The sequence below is a fragment of the Rattus norvegicus genome, chromosome 7, assembly GCF_021556685.1.
Source record: "Rattus norvegicus strain SHRSP/BbbUtx chromosome 7, alternate assembly SHRSP_T2T, whole genome shotgun sequence".
NCBI lineage: Eukaryota > Metazoa > Chordata > Mammalia > Rodentia > Muridae > Rattus > Rattus norvegicus.
This window is the reverse complement of record NC_141540.1, coordinates 131647024-131657639: the sequence shown is the minus strand read 5'-3', so window position 1 is coordinate 131657639 and position 10616 is coordinate 131647024. Positions and strand designations below refer to the sequence as shown.

General features: G+C 42.3%; 1 pseudogene; it reads left to right on the top strand.

The window, feature by feature from the left end:
* The first annotated feature begins 253 nt into the window (after nt 1-253).
* Nucleotides 254-1001, top strand: Aph1a-ps1 (aph-1 homolog A, gamma secretase subunit, pseudogene 1; annotated as a pseudogene).
* The last annotated feature ends 9615 nt before the right edge of the window (nt 1002-10616 follow it).

Here is a 10616-nt window from a genome sequence, read left to right as displayed (position 1 = left end):
TCAATTACAGAGTCACTTCAAATGGTGACCTTCCTTCTATCTCTTGGTCGCTGTTCTTGGAGGGGTGTGTGTGCCCCGTCCACTGTGCAAGGTGAAGATATCAGCATGTCATTCCTTACGCTTGTTCTGTTTTCTCTGTGATCCACTGGAGGTCAACTAGTCATTAAAAATGAAATGGTTTCAGAAACCATGCCCAATTTTGACATATTTGGAGATACCCTAAGTTAAATTCCCGCCCCCAGCTGCCCAAGTCATGGCAGCTGCTGTGTTTTCCGGATGTGCCTTCCTCACGTTCGGCCCAGCTTTCGCCCTTTTCCTGATCACTGTAGCTGGAGACCCTCTTTGGGTTATCATCCTGGTGGTGGGAGCCTTTTTCTGGCTGGTCTCCCTGCTCTTGGCCTCTGTGGTCGGGTTCATCTTTGTCCATGTGACAGACCAACCAGACAGATGCACGGCTCCAGTATGGCCCCCAGTATGGTGCTGCTGTCTCTGTCCTTCTACAGGAAGTGTTCCGTTTTGCCTCCTGCAAGCTCCTTAAGAAGGCTTCTGAGGGCTTAGCATCACTAACTGGGGACGAAGATCACCCATCTCCATCTGACGGATGGCCTATGTTTCTGGTCTGTCCTACGGTGTCATCAGTGGTGTCTTCCCTGTTACCAATATTGTGGCTGATGCACTTGGGCCAGGTGTGGTTGGGATCCATGGAGACTCACCCTATTACTTCCTGACTTCAGCCTTTCTGACAGTAACCAGCCATTATCCTGCTGCATAACTTTTGGGAAGTTGTGTTCTTTGATGCCTATGAGAGGAGACAGTACTGGGCTTTGGGCCTGGTAGTTGAGAGTCATCTTTTGACTTCAGGACTGACATTCCTGAACCCCTGGTATGAGCCCAGCCTGCTGCCCATCTATGCAGTCACTGTTTCCATGGGGCTCTGGGCTTTCGACACAGCCAGAGGCTCCCTCCGGAGTAGCCAGCGCAGCCTTTCGTGTAAGGACTGACTACCTGGACTGATCGCCCGACAAATCCCATCTGCCTGTCCAGTGCCCATGACTGAACCCAGCCCCAGCCCAGGTCCATTGCCCTCATCCTCCGTCTCCTCGCTGATGGGTTCCACTTCCTTCTGGGTTGGCATTGTCCGTTTGTGACCTGTAGTCTCTAAGCTTTCTCAGGAGCAGCCTGGGTGCAGCCCATCAGGGACTGGTGGGCTTGAATCTGTATCTCTCCCCACCCCCCTGGGGACCCACTTGTTGTCCAGGTCTCCCCATGTGTCAGTGCTCTACCCTCACCCTATCCATGATTCACCCCACCTCCCCTCTGCAAGCTGACGGTAGGAGGACAGTCGTGTGATGGTGTACTCTGCCCTGCGCATCTCACCCGAGGGCTGAGGGAACATGGGGGGACCCCTGGGCCTGGGGTCCCCTCCCGACCTCCTCATCCTATATTTCTCCATCTCCAGTTCTGGACAGTGCAGGTTGTCAAGAAAAGGGACCTAGACTAGCCATGGCCCTGGAGATGAAGTTTCTGGAGGCTCAAGGGTAGATGAGTTCAGTGCGGACATCTTGGTCTTTTTCTCAGGTCTGAAAGGAACCATTTTTTGATATGATAAAGACCCCCAAAATGCCTGTTTTACTTTTTAAGTAGGGAGAGGGAGGAGGTGTGCCAGGAGCCCCCTTGACCTCCTGCAGGCTGTGTCTCTGCTCCTGAATCTGCTGCTTGTGGTTCACTTCTATCCTATTATCCCTTTGGTCCAGGCCCTGGGGAAAAGGAAGGAAGTGCATGTGTGGGAACAGGTACCACCGGAACTCCTATTTTAATGCCTGTGACCATCAGCACCCCTCCTTTCCCTAAGGTGAAATGGAGGGTGCTGTGGGGGTCGCCCCACTCCATGGCAGTGCCCCGGAAGAGTCAGACTACCATGGCATCGCAGCCCAAGAGGGCAGGCATTTTTTTCTAGATTTTAATTGGGGTGTGGGAGGGCTGGGGTGACTCCAAAACGAATCAGTAGTGGCAGTCCAGTCCAGGTGACAAACATCAAATACCAGAAGAAACCATAAGACTCTGCCGCATTCCTTCATTTTTCTGTGTTTCTTAACTTCTCTGTCTTGCTAGTTTTATATTTAGCAGGATGGGAATCTCTTGCAGTTTTATTTGGGAATGTTCTTAGTGAGAAGCCTACAGGTGAGAGATCAATCCCCAGTTCTACTCAGAGAGGAGAAAGTAAATCGTTATGACAGGAATACTACCAAACCACATCGGATACAGAAATACACTTTAAATAAATCAAAGCCAACCACACTGCCGTCAAATGGCATAGAAAGAAAAATGCCAAGACCAACGTGCACCGTACTATACACATATATTTAACAACCACTTAGGGTAGAAGCACAGATAATATTTGAACAAAGTAAAGGAATGTGGCAGAGAAAAGTAAAGAAAAATTCAGATTAAATAAAGAAGAATCTTACAGAAGGTAGAGAAGACTGCTAAGAAGAGGAGACCTAAGGAGGAGAGAAAAGCACTTGTAAAAAAAAAACAAACTCTATAAGCAAAAATTGTAAACATAAGAGGAGTTGAAACTTATAAGCCGATATTTAAATATAAAATAATAATTACAAAAGAGGACATGCGGAGGTCATTTTTTTAAACCTCCAGATTATAAAAGCAATGAACTAGGGCAACTTCTTTCTGAATTCTCTAACATTGGCTCTGCCAGGCAGAAGGGACGGTCAGCCACAGTTGGACATTCTTTAAACTGTCCAAACTGGCCCAACAGTACCGTGGTCAGTCCAGCCACTTCCTTCCTGTGTACCAGCTACGATTTCTGATCACCGTTGGCTCTGTAGCCTGTGTACTGGGCAGGATTCCCACTTACTCCAGAAACTCGCACAGTAGAATCCTTGGTGAGGCTCATATCTAAGTCAAGGGATGTCCCTTGGATGGGGCTATGGAGAAGGCAGATGGAGCAATGATATAGGGGGACCCATGTCAGTCCTTTGCAATTCTGCTCAGAGTTAAAGAGAGGAAGACTGCTCCAGGGAGTGCCCACTTGATCAGGCCTTTAGGATTCTCAATCCTGTGATTGGAAAAGTGCATGGGAACTCAATGGGAAGCCATTGAGTCTCTCCAGTGGGCTCATCGATCTCCTCTCAACTCAGCATATGTAAATAGGCTTTAAGCTCCTGTCATCTAGAGGATACAAAACATAGAAAATATAACAACGGCTGTCACAAAGAGTTCAGAAGGGTGTGGCAGTATGTCTTTCCTTTTTCTTAAATCTCTGCTACCGTAACTGAAACTTAAAAGCAAACACAAGGGTACCTAGAATGCCGCAGGCTGAAACAAAAGCAGACATACCCAGGACAAAGGAGTTTTGATGGGGAACAAACATTTTATATCCGAGGAAAACTGGTCTGGAGATGTCAGATAGAAATAGGCATTAAGACAAGACAGAGCCTACATCTCCATTCTCCTGGCCAAGCAGGCTGATCCTGCCTCGCTTGTAGCAACTCCCCACTGGCAGCACCTTGTTTAAACCCCAGTAATTTGTTTTTTGAGTTACTGCCAGGATCCGTGCTTTACCCATACTCAATCCTGTGCCACTACAAATTTCAGCATTTGTTAGTAGGCCAATGTTGGAGGCACATGCTGGAAAATGTTTAGATTTCCTCTTGAAATCAGTAAACATATGAAGTAAAACTGTGTCAAAATTAAAACAAAACAAGACACTAAAAAAATAAACTACTGTGGAGGTCTGGTCTTACCTCCTTAGTATAATAAAACGAGATATGATGATCCTCAGAGGACTCAGTAGGGCCAGAAAGTTTTATGGGTGCTGCTACCTTGGTTTATGCCATGTGATTAAATTAACCAAGATGACGATGAAACCATGTGGCATTTATGATATCATTACCAAAGATGTCATGCAAGTCACATGGTTACTTTCTGCTCAAGGTGAGTTCAGCTCTATGGTAAATTGAATCCATTCCTCGCCTTCCCTATGGGATCCACATCCTTAAATAGATTGCTAACTGTTATAGTCTTTTCTTAAAACAAAATAAAGACACTTTAGTTAATTTAATAAGTATACAGGAGATGGTATCTATGGCCTCAGCAGGTAGATACCAAATATCAAAATAAACAGGGAAAGGAATTCTATGGTCTAAGCTCAAGGAAGAGGAGTACCTATGAGGCTATTAGGATGGCTAGAATCGGTCACAGACAGTTTCTAGAGATGGAAAGAGAGATTTAACCACTATCCATGTTTAGTTCAAGACAACAGTTGGTCTGCCTCACTCTCAATATAGCTGAAGAGACAAGGGAAGGATGGGAGATAAGGTGCTTTTTAAAAACCCAGACGTTTGTCTTCATGTGGAGAATAACAGCTCAAATCTCCCTCCTCCTATCATCTGGATCTCATTTCACCCTGACCAGAGTAAGGTGAAGTCACTGTGGATAAGACCTTAGACTATTAGTACTGTTTAAGTATCTGTTCTCAGGTCTCTAGTCACCAATTGGTTGACTTCCTAGGGCAGTTACATGAGTTTTGGTTAAAATAGAAGACAAGGGCTGAGGAGAGTGCTCCGTGGGTAAATACTGTTGGTCTTTGAGCATGATGACTTGAGAGGGAACTTCTGAAATTTGTCCTCTGCCTACTGTATGTGCACTGTGACACACACACATACACACACACACACACTATATATATATATATGTATATATATAGTTATAAGTTATATAATTTTATATATATAGTAATAGTTATATATAGTTATATATAGTTATGTATTGTTATATATATATATGTATATATATATACTTAAAACAAATACTGTTATAATAAGTAAAATTTCAGAGGGAAAGAAGTATGGAAATTAAGTCATCCTGCTCAAGATGTTTTTAACCTTTATTGTCCCATAATTGAACCATCGTGCCATAAAGAGCAAACTGCTAACCTGTTAATTGTTTTCTGTGCCTGATGGAGGTTGTTCTGTTTTCTTATGAAATAATTGTATCAGTTCCGGCAAGGAGTGTCAAGTTCATGGATAATTCCCTTCATTTGGGGTGAGCCAGACCTGTCTTCTGAGGTTTTATGTGTCCTGGAATCTAAGGTGACTGCTGGTTTAGGACAAGGACTTACCTCTCGTGCTTCATCCTTGAGGTGGAAGGAGCTATGGTAGACAGTGGCTGATTGACATGATTATTTGTGGTTGTAAGCAAAGAAGACAAGCAGAGGAAACACACAAAATGAGTGTAGACACACCAGACAATCATCCTTTCATCCAATCAGACATTGGATGACCCATCTTAGGGACCTAGGTGAGGACTCAATGCTTTGGAGCAGAAGAACCTTCCGAGTGTCTGTTTAAAGACTGACTAGAATTTTACTTCTATTCATCAAATAAATCAGTGTGCAGGGACCTCAAGTCAGGTGGAGTGGTGCAGACATGGTGAAAGGAAAGGCCCAACAAGAATCAGGGGAATTGGAAGATCCCACAGGCTATTCCATTTCAAAAATTCTTTGTATCTTTTTTTCTATTCCAATAGTCTAAGGTTTTACCACTTTATGTAATTCCTTTGGAAAATGTTCATGATGCTTATGAAGTTAGACATTGGAGATAATTAGAAGTTCTATTCTGGTAGAGGTATAGGAGTCCTGTAATCACACATCACATTCTGCAGTAATTATCTTTACTTATGTGCTCTACCCTGTGGCCCAGAAAGCCTGCTTTATTATTATAGGGTGAGTGCTGAAAGCCTCTTGGAAGGAAACATCTGTAATGAGTCTTGTTCTCTTCCTCAGTGGAAGTAAGACAAGTAATATGGAAGTCCCAAGTCGTGTTGCCATGGTTTGCTCACTCTGTACATAGCTAGGTTGATTTACCTTGAAGATTTTGTAAGTAGCAGGAAAGGTTAAGAAAGATGCATTTAGCAAGAGAAAATAAGGCATTCTCCATTATAACACTTGTATTAGTCAGGATTCTCTATATTTTTGGTTGTGAGCCTAGCCTTTAATGGCCGAGCCATCTCTCCAACCCATCAGGATTCTCTAAAGGAACAGAGCTGATAGAAAGAATATCATAATTGTGTATGTCTCTGTGTGTATTAGTTATTAGAGTGTAAGCCACTCTAATAAAACAAATATACATGTATATGTGTATGCATATGTATATACATGCTTGTTATGTGTATACATATGGATATAATGTGCATACATATGTGTATGTATATATACATACACACATATAATACACATATACATATGTATGTACACTATATCATGTATATACATATTATATAAACATGTATATACTCAAATATGTATATATACAGGCATGTATATATACAGATACATATGTACACATACTATATCCATATGTACACATGTGTACACACATATGTATATATGCATACATGCACACATGTGCATACACACATATACATATGTATATGTACTATATCCTTATGTATACATATTATATACATGCATATACATATGCCTGAACATATACATGTATGATTGTTTTATTAGACTGGCTTACAAGCTATGGTCAGCTAGTCCAACAGTAGCTATCTCCTTATGTGAAGTCTATGAATGTGATAACTGAATGTCTCAGCTGATGTTCAGTATATACTGAAATCCCAAAGTAGGCTCTAATATGAAGGAAAGAAACCTTTTACTTGAAGGGTAGTTTGACTCCATTCCTCTAGTTCCCCTCCATCCTCCAAGTATAATAGTTGGTGCCAAACCCCTAGGATTGTGGAGTCATTTAATTGAACTGCCATGTGGGAAGCTTCTGTGCCCTTGCCAGTGTGCTCATAAACTCACTTTCGAGCCTTTTTATCCTTTAGCTTAGAGCTTGTACAGTACACTGAGGGGGGACTCCCCTACCCTTAAAGTTTCTGCATCATATCCAGTACCAGGTGTCTTACATTTCCTGATAAAATACCTTGTCAAAAGCAACTAAAGGGAGAAAGGCTTGACCATGGTACAAAGATCCATTGAACTGTCTCTCATGGCAGCAAAGTTTAAGCTTCTGAATTTGAAGTGTCTGGACACATTGTATCTGAACTTGAAGCATCTGGACACATTGTGGCTACAGCCAGGAGGGAAAGAGTGGTGGATTTTCAGGCTCAGCTAGCTTTCTCCTCTAAGAAGTCCAGGACTTAAGCCCAGGGAGCGGTGCTCTCCACTTTAGGGTATGTCCTCCCACTCCAATTAACTAAATTGCTCATGGGCATCTCCAGAATCTTGGATTCTTTTTTTTTTTTTTTTTTTTGGTTCTTTTTTTCGGAGCTGGGGACCGAACCCAGGGCCTTGCGCTTCCTAGGTAAGTGCTCTACCACTGAGCTAAATCCCCAGCCCAGAATCTTGGATTCTTAGTGATTGTAGATCTGTCAAGTGGGTAATGAATATCAACCATCACATTAGGGCTTCTTGTCCTCCATCATAGAACGTATTGACCTTCATCATTAGGACTTCTTGTCCTTCATCATTAGGATTTCTAGTTCTTCTCCATCCTTGGGAACTCTTGTCCTTTATTATTGGGACCTTTTTTCTTCATGATTAGGTTGTTTTATCCCCCATGGCTGATTCTTTTGTCTTATCCAATGTGGAACTTTGGAGAGTCCCTTTAATTTCCACAAGTACCTTTTCCTATCCCAACAATGTAAATCCATAGCCCATTTAGGTCATAGGTTATGCTCAACTTCATTCAGGCTTATTCTTGGGAAACTAAGAATTTGGTTTTGGCCTCCAATGTGGCTTTGGCCACTTTCCAAAGGGAACCGGAAGGTTGCAAAGATGTTCATCTCTTCTTTGTGTGTGTGTGTGTGTGTGTGTGTGTGTGTGTGTGTGTGTGTGTGGTTTCTAGATTTACCAAAATCAGCAACAAAAAAAGCCTTGTCTGGATTGTAAGCTTGCATAGGCAAATGGTCTAAAGTTCTTTAAATTCACATCTTCTTTCAATTCCTGGCCTACATGGTAAGGTGTTCTTTTGACCCTGCCTGAATAATAATGTATTGTCCCCACCCCCCCAATTTATATACCTTGGAAATCCCTCCCTCTCTGAGTAAAACCTCTCTTGATCTTCTCTTCTTTCACTTAAAAAAAATTCCAGTCTGGAACTTAGTACTTGCTTACACTTTTCACAATGAGCAGGAGTAAGATACGTAGGTGACAGTGCTGGGACTTGCTGTTTTCCTTCCCAGGCTGAAAGCTGTATACACTGTCAATGGAAGTTTCTGGGAAGAGGACTCACCTTCCACTGGACCTCCTGCGAAGCTGATTGATTTGAACTTCAAAGATTTTGGACATGTTGGAATATTGCCAGGCCAGGATATGATCACAATGTATCTTAGGTGTCTTTAGTCCCCAATTAGCCATTCCTTCCCCACCTCTGTGTCTGAGATGGTATCATGGGGGATAATCAAGTAAAAACGTTTGGAAGTGTATTGACTTAGCAAGCCACCTGCCGCCAGCAAGTCAAAGGCTAAGCATATCATCAGTTGGCATCTAGGGACCATGACAGGGTTTTTCCCTGCTTTGTTACAAACTACCTTTTCCATGATTCTGCCAGTGCTTTTGGAAAATGTCTTGATTATCTTATTTGGTGTGTTTCTGTAAATACTTCATGAAATTATTACCACCTTGAAACATGATATTTGGGAAAATCTAAATCTGTGTTCTTGGGTTATGGTCACTCTTGTTTGTCTCTACAATGAACCATCCCTCTTCATCCATTGAGGTAGGAGCTGTTTCTTTTGCTCACACTGTGTTTTGATTTCTCCAGTATGGTTTGTTCTGCTTTATCCCACAGTCAGCTCCTAGGCAGTCAATTGTGAGCTTTCCCAGAAGCTCATCAGTGGGATGCATTCCCAAAAAACCCAATCTAATATAAATCGCAGAATAGCTTCTCTGGCCTACGGAAATGTCCTGAGCCACATATCTGATTAGCAGTGGAGCGATTCCTCTTTCTTCTCTCTGCCTTCTCCCTTTCCTTGATGAGGCTCTTCACGAATGCTTAGACTAGCTGCCCAGGAGTATCTCAGCGTCTTCTTCATAGTTGCTTGGGAACCAGTCAGAGATTTCAAGTAACTAAGTTATCCCTCCTCTTAAATATAATTGTGAACATATTCTTTACATGATCCAAACATATATATATTATATGTATATATATATATAGGTATATATGTATATATATATATATATGATACCTTTTTCCTTATGATAACTTTTCCCTTAACTTTTACACTTAAATGTTCCACCAACCTTCTAATAAACATCCACTCTTAATTTACTCTATGATCCAATAATTCCAAATCTATGTTGGTTTCACAAGTAGCAAGGTTCTCTTTTATTGGCAGGGAGTGTATGTGTGTGTGTGTGTCTGTGGGGCATGAGACAGTGTTTCTCTGTATATCCCTGGCTGTTTTATAATCTACTCTGTAGACTAGACTGGCCTTGAACCCTGAGATCCTCCTACCTCTGCCTCCCAAGTGCTGGCATTAAAAGTGTGCACCACCATGACCAAGCTGACAAAGTCCCCTTTTAGTGTGGACTCAGATACTAGCCATGACCCACAAGATTATCCACCATGATATGGGGGCCTCATAACCTACTGATGCCCCAATAGAGCAAGAAACATTTTTGATGTATACTAACCCCTTAGGGTTCTTCATCTTCTTTTTCTATAAATTCATTAATCTGTTCTCTCATGTATGCAGAGAAACTGCAATCAGGACAAGACCACGGCCACACATGTGCATGCACATGCACACACATGCACACACATACACATATACCTCTGCCCCCTGGGAGCCACAGGCAGGATTGAGTACTATAATACCATACAGGTAACACATTCACTATGCCCCAATGACTTAAAGAAAGATTAGCTAAGCCATTATAGAGCCTACAACATGCAGGGCCATCTTCTCCACCTCCGGCATGTAGCATAGGTTACGTCGTTAACAAGGTCTGCTTCCCTATGATGCAGGACCTTCCTTCCCCTTGGGAATCTTAAGAGAAGAAATCTGGCTCTGCCTGGTGGGACCGAAGCTTCTTCCTTCAGACGCTCACTGTGCTTTCTGCCATGACATTAATAAGTCCCTTGCATGAAGGACAGTTTGACTTCTCTTTTATTTCACCTTCCTTTCTCACTCCCAAGTTTAACACTAACACTTAAGACCAATCCCACTTTGTTTTCTTGGGGAGGGGGCAGTTATGGAAAGAAAGGCACAATGGGCGTCCTATCATAGAAATCTGAACAACCCCTTTTTTCTCTTGTTATTTCTGATCTTACAGTCGAATCAAGGATCTCGACATAAAGACCTGATACCCAGATCTGATAGAGGAGATAGGGAATAAGCTTCAGTTTATACGCACAGGAAAGGAATTCTGGATGAGGAACTTGATAGGACGGGCTTTAAGACCAACAATTGACAAATGGGATCTCATCAAACTTAAAAAGGTTTGGTCAGGAAAAGAAGCCATGCTTTGACTGAATGGGAAGAGATATTTACCAGGTATTCCTCTGACAGAGGGTTAGTTTCTAGAATATTCAAAAAATTAAAGAAACTAAACACCCAAGCGAATCAATTAATTATTGGAGCAA